Below are 17,920 nucleotides of genomic sequence, written 5' to 3'. Positions count from 1 at the left end.
AGCAGAACACCAATAACGAGAAATTCCAAATCATACGGTATAAGGGGTTACTAAACATTTCAATAGTCCTAGGTAATGATTTTATGAACGAATGGCGTAATTACGGTTGCCCTGGTAGAGGGTCCATGGGAAAGCTCAGAAGCTCCAGGGTTTCAACAATTTAGCATAAAATTATGAAGAAACCAGACTAATAAATATCTCTCTATTGGTTTCTCTGAGCAGCACATGATACAAGACAAACAAACACTGAAGTATAAAGTTCGTTCGTTTTTAAATATTGTAGGCTTTAATGTGGAATACATGATTGAATATATGATTGACTTTACTGTACAACAGTGCTAAATTAAAGCAATCATGTCACTGTCTAGTTCCAATAGGTGGTATTTGGTACATGAATAAATATGGTGCTTAAACTTGATGGCAAAATGTAGGTCCGATGGTGTGACTAAGTTACTAACTAATGGATATTGAAACAATATGATACTACCAAAGGCTATCCAGATTGGGAAGTAAAAATGCTATACCAATTATACATGTTACTAGTATAAATGCATATTAACGCAAAACCTCAAATGAACAAATATTACTGATTTGTGGGTTTCTTTAATAGTTATCCCATAAGGACGCGGTGTGTCAGTGTAAGATCACCCCGATGGCCGGAGGCCAGAGGGTGATCTAACACTGACACACCAAGTCCGAGTGGGATAACTATTTTACATCCCAGCTCTTTTAGATTAGACGAAAAAACATTTACAATTCATAAAATCTAGTTTAGAACGCCACACAACCATTATAAATTAATATACTTTATATATTATTATATGATATATACCCTTTATGACCCCCGAACCCGATGAGTAGATATCAAACAATGTCAACTCGCCCCACTTGCCTATCGGCCCACACTATATCGCCACTTTATAAAAAAATCTCCCCACTCTTGTTTACCGAATCGCCCACTTTTAAAAATGTGTAAAATCAAATTGAACAATCAGTCTGACAACTCACTTATTAACGAAAAGGGTTAAAACCCCACCGAATAAAGGTCTGCCAACTCGCCCCACTTATAAAAAGATCTTGCTTCCTTTAAGTATGTTAAATTACTGTAAATTCATATCCAGTCGTCCTGGTGTAGTGGTATGTTTCTTGGCTTGATATGCTATAGGTCTTGAGTTCGAATCCCAGCATATCCTCTGGATTTTTTCTACGTGAATTTTGGTAGATAGTCTATTCCGTATAATTGATTATAAGTTTTATAGTGGATTTGACATTCCCGCCAAAATGATACAGAACAAAGGAAAGCATGCACAACAAAGAAACTCAAACTGGGGTGATCTGGTTGGTACGATCCGGCTCAGATCACCCCTGTTAGAACAAAGGAGCTGGGATGTAATCTGTATAAATTAATGAAACATTTATTTATTATTTGAAATATACCAAATTTTATTTAAAAATAAAATGTAACAAGTTTACTATCGCCTATGTTATATATATTTCTTGAATAATATAAAAACATACAGGAACAAATTTACTGTCAAATTTTAGGAAGACACCTTATTATTACTAAACAAACAACCCAATAATTAACAAAAATAAAAAGTTGGCTAAATGAGATTACCTTATTTTTTAAAGTTGGATAAATGAGAAGACACCGTTGAAGACACCTTATTTGTTAACCCGTACAAAAGAACTAATAGACATTACATAATTTAATCTGTCGCCTGGCTTTTTCATAGACGAGATAAATACATACAAGATAGCTTGAACATAATCTTTTCTTTGTTTAGCAGATTTACACCTACTATTTCTGTATTAAGATTGATAATAAAGTGAAAGAAAACTTGTGAACCAAACTTCAAAATGTTTTAAGCCAGATATAAAATTAAATTTCCAAAATGTCTAAAATCTTGAATATAAAAATAAGAATATTTCCTATAAAAATCCAAAGGAAATTTAATGCAATTTCTAACTATGACACAACTCTAAATTTCCGAAGGTTGTGACAGTTTAGATGTTATAACTTATCTTTGCGCCGTGTTCGGAAATTTTAAAATTGTACTAGCGTCTGTGTTATTCGCTTAAATTGTATAAATTATAATTGGAAAAAGTTTTTCAGTTTGAATATATTGACATGATTCATTTGTCAGCGTGCTATTATTGAAGAAGGATATCTGTTATCCGAAATATCTAATATTAATTTTGTTCATTTTATAGTTGTTTAATGGTGATGTTGTACCCTAATTGACTTGTTAAATATTATATTTTGTAGTGTACAGAATCATATTACATGATCCATCGCCTTGTAAGATTAATCGTTGACTACTTATTCAGTCATTTTATATTTAAATATATATATGTATGTGTAATATTCATCGCTGGACGTTAAATACTTTTTATCGATCAATCGAAACTAGTTCAACCAAAAGATTTCAAAATTATCTGTCTCAAATGACAGTTTTTTCCCATAGATTTCGTTCATTATTAAGATAAATTAATGATAAAACAATATGGTTACCCAACGTTCAACGTTCAAGACGATAACATAATAATGTGAAATGATTATTTACCTTGATTTGTACTAGACAGTGGCGGATCCAGGAATTTTCATAAGTGGGGGCCAACTGACTGACCGAAGAGGGGCCCTGCTCCAGTCACGCTTCAGTGATTCCCTATATAAGCAACCAAATATTTGCCCAAAAAGGGGGGCAGGCCCCTTTGCCCCCCCCCCCTCAATCCGCCTCTGCTAGACACTTATACTGAGGCTAATCATCAACGTGCTAGTACATAGTCAATCTGACTCCGTACAGAACAGTCTGTATTCTTATCCCTTTATGCTACGTGCTTAGTTGAGAAGCCTCAACCAACTATTTTACAGTCTTTGGTTTGGTTTGAACCATACATGCAGTATTTTAACACAAGATCCCTAGACAAACATGTTACCAGGTGACCACCGATACGGTGTTCGATTATCATGAAATAAGTGTCTTCATATGGTGAATGTATAGACAAGCTGCATACATGCATTACTTGAAATTTATATGGGACAATTTACAATTGATATAAATGTACATCTGGCAAAGATGATTGTCCATATCTTACGTCAATATTACTTAGTAGTCAGATGTTGTATAATTGCCACTTTGTCAACTCTTAAAGAGACCAAATGACACAGAAAGTAACAGCTATTTGTCACAGTACGGTCTTCAACAATCACCAAAACCCATACCGCATAAGTAGCTATTAAAGCACCGAAATGTCAAATTTAAACTATCTAAATCAAGTTAGCCAGTTATCGAATATAACGTTCACACATAAGCCAATGCAGCGGGTTTTGTGTGGCATTTTTAACGGTAACTTTCCCTAGATGCAGAGTGCCGACAGTTTTGATGCAATACGTAGCGGTTATTTGACATAGATTGTAAAATCGTTTTCCGGCAATTATTCTGCTCATTGTTAATCTTTAAAAAGTATTACTTTACTTTTAAAATAATCTGTTTCTTTGATATTTAAGCATCTTCACGCATTATCTATATAATATGTTCTTACGCATAACAGACACAGTTTTATCACATTATTTTTATTCTTGGTATAGATATAGGAAGATGTGGTGTTAGTGCCAATGAGACAACTCTCCGTCCAAATAACAATTTATAAAAGTGAACCTAGGTTTATTTTTGCAGTAAGTACTTATTCATGATTCACGTCGTATCCCCATGAAATTTTGTTTTGAAAGTAGAAATCTAATTTATAGATTCTTAGGATGATGTGTGAATAAAACGGGGAATTTTACAACTATTAATTCGTTTTAAAATGGTCATCAAAAACACCACTCGGAAAAAAATTAAATTTATTTGGATGAGAATACGGATATAATTGGGGGAAAAGCACAATACAAGCAGACGTTGAAAATCATACAGAAAATATTTTGTTTGTATGGAATGTAAAAAAAGTGGTTATTTAGCCGAATAACTTTTCCTGTGTTCCATGTGTAAACAGTCTCTGAAATTCATTAGTCTGTACAGAGTAAATTCGATTTAGTTTTGAAAATATTTTAAAATACAGTGCCAGCTTTGTAATCGTATAAACCACGTCTACTCAGGACGGACAGCAACATCGGAATGAAGATTTAGAAAGTTAACGAAGACTGAGAAATACGTGGGCACTTGATACGGCAGAAATAAAATAACAAAATTCAGGTTCCGTTACAGTCTGAATAAAGCCAGCCCCGAGTATCCGCTTGCGTCTACAAACGCAAGTTTATAGTTGGGGCTGGCTGTAGTCAGAACGATTCTGTGTTCCCTGATTCCGTTATAATTTTTTTCTCGATTTACATGCAAACGGCTTACTTTTTATTATTCAAACGGCAAGAGACTGTAAAAAAGCTAGATCTTGAAATCATTTGGATTTTATATTCGTTTTAATTTACGCTTGCATGAGTATTCGGTGTTTTTTTTTTTTTTTTATAGTTTTGAGTTGGAAATAATGTACATGTACAAGTTGGGAGACAAAACGACTGAAAGAAAATTAACAAAGTTACCTTTTAGGGCTCTAAGGGCCATTTTGCTCGCATACTAGGCGTCGGAAAGGGCCCGGAAAGTTTCTTTCTTAAAATTAGTGTTTAGAACAAGTATACAAGTATATATATACACGTTTAGCGTCAGTCAATTTTTTCCCGACCATCATCGCGGATGCCCTGTCTCTATTGCAAAACCTACCTATTGTATTTATTGTTAACTTGTTCTCGTCCTGAACATGCATGAAATATTTTCCACTGGACGTTAACCAACCAATAATCAAAGCAATCAATCCTGCAATTTACACCCGTCACTGGGAACTTTAGTTGTTAAAATTTAAATAATTGCCTGTATTTTTTTTTTTAAAATTCGACAAAGTTTAAACGCAGACCGTGAGGAAGACCAAAATTAAACAGTTACGCCAAACTAAATATCTACGTTACTATACTTGCTCATTTTGGAAGTTGGGTAACATGAGACTTTATTTGTAAAAGTACAAGTACAAATAAAAAAAAAATGTGTACATGTACAAAAGTTGGCTGATAGAATGATAAATGGAGATGTATGATATGCAATTTATAAGATAGCACAACTGGGCATTAATTAACTGACATCAACACCTTGAAGACATCAAGAAAATCGTGACTAATGCTTATTGGAATAGTATCTTTACACTTCTTATTTGTAGTTTTAGTAAACGTTGAAAAATTTTGAGTATGTGTAGTATAATTGTCACAGTAACATTTCAGTCTCTGTAAATATTAGTTTAAGTCTTAAAACTTTTGCTCTTCTCTAGAAAATACAAACCATTATGAAGTATAAGATGATGCGGTAAAATTTCCAATTAATCAAATTTCCACCTAAGACGAAATGACGGAAATGCTATCCTTCTTACATTGCTACTACATTTCAGATCTCTAAATTACCATTCCATTATATGAACTGCATATTCAAAAATATGCATCGTCACCAAATTACTTATAGAGCACCTATCATCATATTGTTTTACATTTTTCCGTTCGACCGTTAATCCCACACTTGTATATATGTCGTGTACAAGTTGCGATTTTGTACAGGTTATAACATGTACAAAAATATTGTACATGTTATAACTTGTATAATGCAAAAATACAAGTTATAATATGTACAAAAGTGCCCCATACATGTTATAACCTGTACAAAATATTGATTAAAAATGGTTTTAACTTGTACAAAATTTTAAATAAATCTTAAAGAAGTAAATTATACATAACAAAAGACATTAATTGTTTTATTCCATTTTCCGTGGAAAGAAAATGAATTTGATAACAAACATATACCAAAACAAATTTTACATGAAACATTTTACCATAACGTAGCATGTAAAAGCGCCTGACGTTTAGCGCGGTGAATAACACTTTCTCAGGTGAATATGCTTTTTTATCCAAAATCCAATTCATATAGAGAAACCTACTAAAATAATACCAATATAGAATAACAGATGATATTGACCTCAATAACATTTTCATAACTTTTCAACTGTATTATTCCTTCATGTTAGTGTGTATTGTCCTTTTTTGATACAGTTAATGTCCAGGGGTCGATATTACAAAGCATTCCTAAGACCTGTCCTAAGATATGTATCTTGATATGTATCTTAGGACATGCCTTATGATCCTCTTATGTCTATCTATGGACATATCTTTATTTGATGAATTATAAATGTGAGTGTCCACTTTGAAGGCAATAGTAAAATACTTTCTTTCTTGTTGACACTAAAAGACATAAGAGGATAGCCAGGATAGATGTGTCTACAAATAAAATTGAGAATTGAAATTGGGTATGTGTCTTCAAGACAACAACCCGCCAATGGAGCAGACAACATTCAAAGGCTACAAATACATGCTTTCAAAGTAGAGGATATATATTTAAAACATCAAAATGACATTCGCCCCATGCAATGATCTTATAGTTTATAAACAAAAAGTGAGTTATAAATTTACATAAGTCATGCTGAAGGCCAAAAATGTTGAAGAGTAGATCCAAAGATATTGATAATGAAGCGTGGTCCCATGAAAACTATTTCAGCTGTCTCTTGTTTTTACAAAGTAAGCATATACTACATTGTTTTAGTCTTTGCATGCTATAAACACGAGAGGGATGAGTATTTCCCAAAATTATTAAGAATCGTTTTTAAATTTTTTGGAAGAATTTAGAAACTATTATCTAATGTAATTGTCATTGAGGAATGCAAGCTTTTAGTAAATAGTTTCACACTTATTTCAACCATGATGGACTGCATAAAACATACAATTACATGAAAAACACATTTTGCCAACATTATTCATGAAACATATATTTCTGAAACTTTGTGATCATTGTCCTTAACAGAAAAAAACACGTTCTGGCCTATTTATTGTTGTTCTTTATGCATTGGTGAATTTAAATGTATATTTTACTTCTTTAAGATTTATTTTAAATTTTGTACAAGTTAAAACCATTTTTAAGCAATATTTTGTACAGGTTATAACATGTATGGGGTACTTTTGTACATGTTATAACTTGTATTTTTGCATCATACAAGTTATAACATGTACAATATTTGTGTACATGTTATAACCTGTACAAAATCGCAACTTGTACACGACATATACATGTATAGGGTTAATTCGGCTAATTATTTAGAACTTGCTTCAGCTTTAAAACTATGTACCTGGTATTACTAATCATATTATAGGTGCGCATATCGTGTGGGATTTCTTTTTTGTTTCATGACAGGTTGCTGGATTTGGCATTTTGATAATAAACAAAGGCACACGAATACAGACTCCGGCTTACATCTGATACAGGTTGAATTTCAAGCTGGTACTTTTAAATTTCTTAGTTGTTTTACTTATATAAAGAATGCATATATGATCTCAAGATTTGTTATGTAAATAATTTTTCACAAATAACAGAATGTTTAATCTTTTTTGACTGGTGCATCAAACGTGTCTTTTATAAACAACTGTTTTCAAAATTGTATTGTATCGTCCCGAATATGCATGAACTATTTGCCACTGAACGTTAAACAACCATCAAACCGAGCAATTAAAAAACTGTTAAATGAATCAAATTTTTTAACATACTTTATTTCTGCATCACGGGATTAAGTGATGATACCACCATTGTCTAATATGATGTAGTTAAAAATCAGTAATTCGGATGAATCTCACGTGAAATGTTTCATTTAGTTATCACGTAAACTTAACAAAATTCTGAAGGTATTTTTTTATGGTTTTAATCAAAATTTAGAACAAGATATTATTTAAATAATTTTATTTCAAATAATTACGTGAATTTAACGTGTACAAAATTCCGGTGATTTATGCATGAACTATTATCATAAGATCACATGGAACCTGTTCACGCAAGTTTTAAGTATATGCTCGTTTGATATGAAAATTGGACGATATTGATATTAATTCATAGGAGTGAAATTCCATGTGCAGGACGAAAAAAAAATGATATCTGATTCAGTATAATTTTATATTGCATTACAAGGAATTTTACGACAGTCGACAGGGGAAATGAAAATAAAATATACTCATTCAGACCCTGACACATATTTTTTTCTCCATTTCTCTGAGAAGGAATAACGTTATATTCCGTACACCATAACGTCACACGTGTTTTTGTCAAATTCTAGGCCTATCGATTACTTTTGAAGCCATTTATTTCAAAAACAAGGATGGTGACATATGAGTTTCTATACGTGAATGGGTTCACTATGCAATCCTGGATATTATGTTAGTTTTTTGTTTTTCTCCGTATATAAGAAAATAGCCATCCATTCGAAAATCTAAAAAGGTAAGCGGAAAAAAAGGCATTTCCCCTATATACCTAAGTAAATTTGTCGCCAAAATTGACGTTTTCATATGAAAATTACAGAAAAACAAAAATGGTGACCCCCATTTTTTATAACATATTCCAATGTAACTCGATTCAAAGTACACGTCTGCCAAAAATTTTGGAAATCGGGAGATATGCCATTCGGTATCGTGTTACCTTAAACAAAGACTGCTACGACAAAGTAATGCGGAAGAATGACCGAAATCGACAATCACGAACTGGTGACGCATCTGGTCTGTATCGTACAAGAAAATTTAGGCCAATACTACATCCAATATACACATGATACAGTGGCTGATTCTGGTCGACGTTTAAACGCCCCTGTTAATCGCTCAATTAATTTTTTTTTTTCTCACGATTAATAAGATTTGTGGCATAAACTTAAGTTGTCAAAAAGTTGTATATTTCAAAAATCGGAACCCGCTGATATATATTTTAGTACTGAAATATTTAGAGACAATATTCTTTTTTTTAAACACTGGAATATAAATTCATTGCACTAAAGCTGTTAACAATGACCTTGCCGCTACATCTTTAACTGTAAGGTACCCTGAAATGGTTAGTATCTTTAAAAATAGGGTTTCATATAGATAAGTAGATAAGTATTATTTTCTTAAATTTTATATTAGAATATAACAATTAAATACAATGTTCAATAATAATGTAGTACACTTCAATACCCTGATCTGAAATAAATGATTTATTTTCCTTCAATACATGTAATCAAATTAAATAACGTCCAAATAATACTCTTATCCGAAATTGATTGTTTGGTGTCAATTATCTCGTTTAAAAATTACATGATTTATTAAAGAGTGTGTGACATCGATTTTCTTGATCGGATGGTTTACCTTGTTTAAAGGTGAGAGAGAGCATGCTTTTTAATGGATGTATGTTGAATTTGGCTACTTTATATCTTTGTTATTTGGATTTTGAACATTTTAGGTGAGTCTTTTCTTTTTTTATTTATTTAGTTAAAGTGTTCTAGAAATATCTTCTTTAAGAGTGTTTTATTTTGGAGAAATTAAAGTTTGAAGCACTTGGACTGTAGTATATTCTTGTACATTGTAGGATCTTACGTATTCGTCAAGTTCAAATTTAAACAGATTGAATACATTAGTAGATTTATTTCTTCGATTGGATACATAGTATAATGTGTAGATAGCAAATCCTATAAGTGTCAGAATTATATTGAATCCGATATACTCATTATCTATTATTTTATAGCCTATTACAATATCTTTTCAGTTAATGTTTTTAATAAAACTCATTTGAGATAAGATTTGAATAATGATTTCCCAAAAATCTTTTAGAAATTTACATTCGATAAAAAAGTGTTGATAGGTGTCTTTAAGTTGACAAAATTGACAAAACGGACTAGTGTCTATTTTCCATTTGTAGAGATTTTCTCTATTCGGTAAAATGCAACTTATTAGTTTCCATCTAAACATTTTAAGTTTATTCAGTTTTAAATGTTGGTGTATAAACTTAAACATATATTTGGTAAAGTCATAATTTATTTCTAATTCATTTTTCCATTTATTTATGCCAATGTTTGGAGAATTTTTTTTTGAACGAGCAATTGATACACGTTTTTGATGCTTAAATTTTCAATTTTAATGTTTTCTTTGTTTATATTGATAAATAATCTGTTAAAATTTACTTTTGATTTGATGGATTCTTCCGTAGCTAAAATTTTTAGCCTTGAGGTTTGAATTGAGCTTTTTACTTTTGAAATTTCTGCTATCTAATTTTTAGTGTTTCGCAGTTTTCTAAATATTTTATCTTGGGCAATTTTTCCATTATCGTCAATAATATCGTTAATGTAAATAATATCACTGTGTATCCAGTTATGCATAATAAGCGGCTTGTTTTGAAATTTTATAAATTTATTACCCCAGATAACTTGCTTTCTTATTTCGACAAAAATTTTCAATTCTGTGATGTTCGTTTCATGAAATAAAATCCAATTTTTTAATATTTCTAAGTAAAGTTCTGGAATGTCCTTAGTTATGTAATCTAGTTTTTTTTTAAAGTTTGGTTGTTTAAATTCATTCTAAAAATGAGGAAATTAGAATCTAATTTATTTAAATATAATTTTGGTATCAATGTCCAATTTTCTTGTTTTGCCTGCAGCAATCTAGAGACCCATCTTATTTGAAGAGAGGAGAAGTAGCTTTTTATGTCGGTCATTTTAAGCCCTCCCTGGTTGTAATCTGCTACCAAAGTATGTCTTTTAACTTTGTCTTTCTTACTTTTCCATATGAAACTAAAAATTTCTTTTCTATATCAACTATTTTTGAGTTACTTAAAGCTGTAACATTTGCTAAAAAAGTAAATTGTGGTATAATGAGAGTTTTAACTATTAGAATTTTACCTAAAATGGTTAAGTTTTTTTTCCACGATGTTATCAGGGTTCGACTCTTTTCAAATCTAGGATCCCAATTTAATTTTTCTTAATTTTTTTTATTAATGCCGAAATATATACCAAGCACTTTTACAGGTTTGTCCGTGAATTTAATTGCATCTATTTTATCTCTACAATGCTTTAGTTTACCAATCCAAATTCCTTCCGTTTTATTTTTGTTTAGTTGTAATCCAGAAAAAGTTCCAAAAATTTCGATAATATTTAATGCTGTTCGGATTTCTTCTTTAGATTTTAGGAATAGAGTTGTATCATCAGCGACTTGCGTGATTTTTAAACAATGTGTTTTACTATCAATTTTTAATTCTATGCCTCTTATATTTTTGTTTTGCCTTAGTCGGTTAGCCATTATTTCTACTGACATTACGAAAAGTATAAAAGAGCACGGGCATCCCTGCCTGATACCTCTTAGGGGTCTAAAAGGGGCAGATATCCAACCGTTATTAAATATAGAACTATCTATATTTGTATACAAGATTTTTATCCAGTTTATGAAGGGTTTATTATAACCAAAATATTCTAAAGTATGATACATAAAATTCCATTCTAATGTGTCGAAAGCTTTCGAAAAATCTATGAATAAAATTGCTCCTTCTATATTAAACTTGTCTGCGTAATCTATAACATCTTGTATTTGTCGTAAGTTAAACCCTATAAATCTGTTCTTTATGTATCCTGTTTGATCGGCATTAATGATTAAATTTAAGATGTTTTTATTCTTAAGTGCCAGTCTTTGTAAGAATCAGGAAATTTAGGTAAAAATTAAAACATGGTAAGAAAAAACCCACCGAGCTAACCATGTTATTCAATACTAACCATATCCTGAGTTAAAAGTATTAGTCTTTCGTTAGTGTCTGTCTGGTAATATCAAATAACTTCGTTAGAAAATTGGTTATAATGATAGCAAATTACAGAGTTATCTCCCCTTATTTGTTAATTTCTAGTGCATTTCAACCAAATTGTATCTTCTATTAGCAGAACAGAAAATGGAAATGAATGTTATTTTTGTGCATAACTACATATTATGAACTGAAATCAATGTCAAATTGGGTGGGTTTTTTTGGTCATGTTTTCACCACTGCCTGATTCTTAGCCAGACTGGCACTAAAAAGCTAGAGTGTATGAAAGTATTTTGTAATCACTATTTAATAATGATATTGGTCTATAATTTGCAAGTTCTAAAGGATCATTTTTTTTTATAAATTAGATTCAGTAAAATTTGTCTTTGCGTAAATGGCAGATGTTTATTTTCAAAGCTAAAATTAATTTTTTTTACACGCATCGGTCCGAGAAGTTCTCAAAACTTTTTATAAAAGTTTATACTTATTCCGTCCATTCCAGGACTTTTATTTATCTTTAGATTATTGACTGCAATGGTTAATTCTTCTTGAGTTGCATTTCCGTCACAAGACTTACTTTCTTCTTCTGACAGTTTATAATTACGTTTTGTTTCAGAAATGTATTTTTTAACATCTATATCCGGTTTTTGTTTAGTGTCGTATAGATTAGCATAAAAATCTCTTTCAAACTTTAATATTTCATCTTGATCTGTTACTATTACCCCCTTATTGTTTTTTAGTTTAAGTATTGTCTTTTTCGTTTGTTTAGATTTTTCAAGACCTAGGAAATATGCATTATTTTTTTCTCCCCTTTCTACCCACTCTAGTCTTGATCTTATTTGAGCTCCCTTTGCTTTGTATTCATATTGATTTTCTAGCTCTTTCTCTAAAGTGGATATTTTTTCTTTAATAAAATCATTATCTTCATTATTAGATTTTTCATATAATATTTATAATTGTAGTTCTAAATTAGGCGTTACATTTTTTCTCAGTTTAGCTTTACTTTTACTATACTGAATATACTGTATTTGTTTATTTCCAACTTGAGGGAGTCCCACAGAAGTCTAGGTTCTATTTCCAACTTGAGGGAGTCCCACAGAAGTCTAGGTTCTATTTCCAACTTGAGGGAGTCCCACAGAAGTCTAGGTTCTATTTCCAACTTGAGGGAGTCCCACAGAAGTCTAGGTTCTATTTCCAACTTGAGGGAGTCCCACAGAAGTCTAGGTTCTATTTCCAACTTGAGGGAGTCCCACAGAAGTCTAGGTTCTATTTCCAACTTGAGGGAGTCCCACAGAAGTCTAGGTTCTATTTCCAACTTGAGGGAGTCCCACAGAAGTCTAGGTTCTATTTCCAACTTGAGGGAGTCCCACAGAAGTCTAGGTTCTATTTCCAACTTGAGGGAGTCCCACAGAAGTCTAGGTTCTATTTCCAACTTGAGGGAGTCCCACAGAAGTCTAGGTTCTATTTCCAACTTGAGGGAGTCCCACAGAAGTCTAGGTTCTATTTCCAACTTGAGGGAGTCCCACAGAAGTCTAGGTTCTATTTCCAACTTGAGGGAGTCCCACAGAAGTCTAGGTTCTATTTCCAACTTGAGGGAGTCCCACAGAAGTCTAGGTTCTATTTCATTTTTTACTATCTCATTACTTTGTTTTTGTATAATTTTATTTATGTTGTCTTCGTATTCTTGCTCGTTGAGAATACCGTTGTTAATTTTCCAATATCCCGGGCCTCTTGTTTCAGACGATACAGATTGTAATTGTATTGATACTGCTTGGTGGTCAGTCCTTTTAATTAAAAAATAACGATAGAGAACTATAGAAGTGATGATCTGACATCTGTCATTTAAAATATTAAGTAGACCAATTTCAAAGAAACAAGACCATTTAAAAAAGTTAACGAAATTATTGTAATATAACGTAATTAATTAAATTCTTATAATGAATAAAATATTACTATTAACCCCCCCCCCCCCCTTTCTGACTTCCAGGTTCTTGATACGCCCATGTTATTTTTCGGTATATTTTCTATACGTGTTAATCGGTATACTTTCTCATTTTCTTGTTATAAGATAACTGTTCCAGACCGTATGAGGATTTGGACCGTACACGTACGGTCTGGACCGTATGCGTACTTTTTTCAAAATACTCATACGGTCGGACCGTACGCGTACGGTCTGGCTAATTATAAGAAGTTGGTCAAGTTCATAAGATACAAATGCATATACCATGTATAACAGATCAACATAACTTAACTCTCAAAATGATATAAAAAGTTCAATTGTAATTGAAGTAAAAAATATATTTTAACTATCTTAAAAATTTACGCTAATTAATTCCGTTATTCTCGTGTATTTAGCATGCGATCTGTAATACATTAATTAAATCATGATCACTGAAATCGAAGATATAGGAAATACACATAATGTGGGAGGATATTTTTAAGAATATTTTCGCAACTTTACAAAAATGCAAATGCAACGGAACATGCATGAACTGCAAACGTGTAAACGAAAAAAAAAATAATAGTACGTTATACTTGTGGTAGCAAGTGTCACCTTGGGCGAGAGTACCAAAATAGGATTCAGATACAATAAAACAAATATTGGATTTCAATTACTCGTTAATTCATTTTATTTATCTTATTGAAGTAATAACAATTTGTAAAACGAAAAAGAAAGAATGTGATATGTATTTGTTTAGATTAAACCCAAATGATCAAATGACACGTATTGTTAGCTCGTACTGGACCATACGCGTATACTCATACGGTCCGACCGTTCGCGTATGGTCGGACCGTACGAGTATACGTATACGGTCCGGACCGTACGCGTAAGGTCCAAATACTCATATGGTCTGGAACATAACCACTTAAACACTTACCGGCTTTCTTGTATATGTAGAATTGCTCTGTACTATAGTGTACTACTTTCCAGACACCTCGAATCGGACGGCATAACAGTTACTAAGTGGTAACTCTATTTTGTAAAAAAGAAACACTTCCTTAATTCGATTGGATGTTGAACTGAAAAAGAAACATGCATATAAATATATTACATATCTAAAACTTGCAAAACGCAAAAAAATATTCTTCCTTTAATATTCGAACGACCAAAAGACGATATATATATATAAATTTAGTGGCAAAGAACGTATTTGAAGAAGAAGAAAAACGTGTCCGCTTTCATACTCCAAATCTCTCATAAAAAGGAAAAAAGATCGTACCTTAACATAATTTCTTTCGAAAGATTACAGGTTAATGTTAAATTCGATTACACAGTGTCCGTATAATTTTGTTTGTTACCAGACTTTACCTGACATTATTTAATGAATGGCTATTATCTATTTTGAATTTATTGAACCATAAAACTAATTTTTGACTCTTCACATTGAATAATCCGCGAAGCGGATTATGTAAAATGTGAAGAGTCAAAAATTAGTTTTATGGTTCAATAAAATCAAAATATATTATTGCCATTCATTATAAATAAATTTCTATCAAAAGTAAGGCTCAAAGAACTTTTTATATTGTATATTTTAACAATAACAACGTACACACATGTTGGCGCATGAATACACAACGTCAGAGTGGGCGTGTCGCCATCAAAATTGACAACATTGAAAATAAAACTAATAATTTTAACCAATCAGAAGACAGTAAAAACACCAAATTTATTTATACAATCTTACATAATAATACCTATGTGATAATAGTATTAATGAGGATATTTGTCAATTGCAATATACAGTAATAAATAACAACCATGTCAAAACTTATTTTGTTAAAGAGTTAATGAAATGATTGTTACATAACATAATTAATCAAATCATTAGAATGAATTATATATTAAACTTAATCGAAAATTAGAAAAAGTTCCCTTATAACATTTAAAAATGAGGACCCAAAAAACTAGAAAGTAAAGCAGAAAGTCACAGGAAAAAAAGTCACAATTCATTTTTTTCTGATATTTTCTTTGAATAAAAAACGCTTATTTCTACAAAAATATTTTAGTATTTTTCTTGAACTATTGTAAATAAACCAACTTATTAACAAAATTTATCAAAAGCATATCAAACATGATGAAATGATATTTTAAAAAAACAAAATGTCAAAGTGGCTTCAGTTCGCACTTAAATGGCTTCATGGTGCCCAGAAATCTTTCTTTTGCATTAATAAATTTAAATAAATCTTAATTTTTCAAGTATAATGACACATTTCCTAAACTTTATTATGAATATATGTATTACAAAGTAATCATTTCAAAATAATTCTCTTACATATCCAAACAATTGTCAACGGATTATTTGTGACTTTTGTCCTGTGACTGTTAGGTGATTTTTTGTCCTGTGACTTTCTGTCCGTTTACCAAAAAATAGATAGGGCTCTCTGATCTGTTTTTGGGATTGTGATCTATTATAGATAAGAACTGTCACAAACGGCTCCAAAGGGTATAATCAATTCAAGTAAATGATAGCTAAAATATATATATGTATAGGAACATAGCCCCCTATGACTTTTTTCAAAGCGCTGTTAGGACTATAGGACATGATTTTTTTACTAAGGACATGTATGTGCCTTGAGCCTTTATCAAACAATCGTATCTTCGGAAAAGTCATAGGAATCGTATCATTAATCAAATCGACTCTTAGATGTAATTTCAATTTAACAAAGTTGAAAACTTAATCGTTCTATTCTATAACATAAAATAAAAGATGAAAAAGGGTTTCAGTCAAGAGTGAGACTCCTTCCTAAAAATGGGAACTTTATATACTTCATACAATGCTATTCTTAAATCTGTCCCGAAGTCAAACTATTATGTGCTTTAAATTTCTTACGAAAATGATCTTAAATTAAAATATAATTATTTATTTTGATCAATTATAACTGTTAAAACCAAAACAACTTGAAGAACCAAAATATACGTACCGTATTCTATCTTTGTTTTCTCGTTGACGATATTCCATTACCATTCTTCTTTTTGCTGGATGAAATACTGTCGCTCTGTCGAAGTTCAATTGCAAAACTACATATGACAGTACTTTTTTTAACCAAAGCATTTTGATTAAACCAATCAAAATACCTACATTGAAAGACTTGTTCCCTGTCCTTTAAAGGATATCTGAGATACCCGGTACGGTATATTAGAGATAGAGGACCAGCCTATTGTATTTCTGCATGGTTTCGAATTCTAGATATCATGTGTTATTATATTATTTCTCACTGAACCTACATTTACTAGAAGTATTTTAAAATTATAAGCGAATTAAAACTGAAAAAATACCGTATTCTGTCATAATAAATAAATTGAAGTGCAATCAGCAAAAGGTTCTGTTTGCAACATGTTTGTCGCGTTTGTGTTACATTATTTATCAAATAGCACTAACGATATTTTTTCTATTATTTATTTATGCTTCATAGGTTTGAAGGCTGTACAGATATGATAGACATGTATATACAAGTTTAAACAACGTTCGAACCTATGATTGCTTTGGATTTTGTTTTACACATGTGCATGCAAAACAAATTTCTTGGTAGAGGGGTCTAAATACAGCACAAACAACGTTTTATAAAAAGACCGAACAGTGAACAAGTATATTTTGACAAAACGCATTTGACTGACAGGTCGAACAAAGGATGTTAATCCTATGTTCAGTATTTTAGTACTTGATTCAATATAGTAACAATTTTTTCGTATTTTTTTGTTGTAAAACTTGTACTTTACTATATCAAGATTTGTTTGCTTTTGTTTTTGTGAGGGCGAGAAAAAGTAAACTTGAAGTAGTTGAAAACTATACAGGTACATACACATGTCCGACTTTATTTTAATATGTCGGAATTATATGCCATAATATAGAAAGCAAAAAATAACCAATTAATCAACTGCCATGGACATAGTTTTGTTTTGTAATTCCAAAATGTTTTAAATCAAAATATAAATAAAACAGATAATTTGCTTCGGTTTAAAACATATGCGGTATGGGCTTTGCTCATTGTTGGGCGCCGTACGGTGACCTATAGTTGTTAATTTCTGTGTCATTTTGGTCTCTTGTGGACAGTTGTCTCATTGGCAATCATACCACATCGTCTTTTTTTTATATGTGTCTGTGTGTGGAACAAAAATACAGTAACCAAAACAATTTGGCAAGTGGAACTTCTTATTGTCCCTTTATTTAGCTGATCATCAAACGTCTTTAAATTTTGCTCATAGGAATCTTTACTCTACAATCATTTACGGTACCAACGAAACAAACACAGAAATAGGACAAGTAGCTCCT

At 31.3% G+C, this 17,920-nt stretch overlaps 1 protein-coding gene across 1 annotated transcript in view; it reads right to left on the bottom strand.

Annotated features, from left to right (window-relative positions):
• LOC143052842 (uncharacterized) overlaps nucleotides 1-14,669 on the bottom strand; it is a 66,123-nt gene extending 51,454 nt beyond the window's left edge. The window contains exon 1 of the mRNA XM_076225949.1: nucleotides 14,528-14,669. The gene's annotated coding sequence lies outside the window, so the exon portion shown is untranslated. The remainder of the gene's footprint in view (nucleotides 1-14,527) is intronic.
• Between the last annotated feature and the right edge of the window lie 3,251 nt (nucleotides 14,670-17,920).

Source organism: Mytilus galloprovincialis, chromosome 11 (genome assembly GCF_965363235.1).
Source record: "Mytilus galloprovincialis chromosome 11, xbMytGall1.hap1.1, whole genome shotgun sequence".
In the NCBI taxonomy this organism is placed as follows: Eukaryota; Metazoa; Mollusca; class Bivalvia; order Mytilida; family Mytilidae; genus Mytilus; species Mytilus galloprovincialis.
This window is presented reverse-complemented; position numbering and strand designations above follow the sequence as displayed.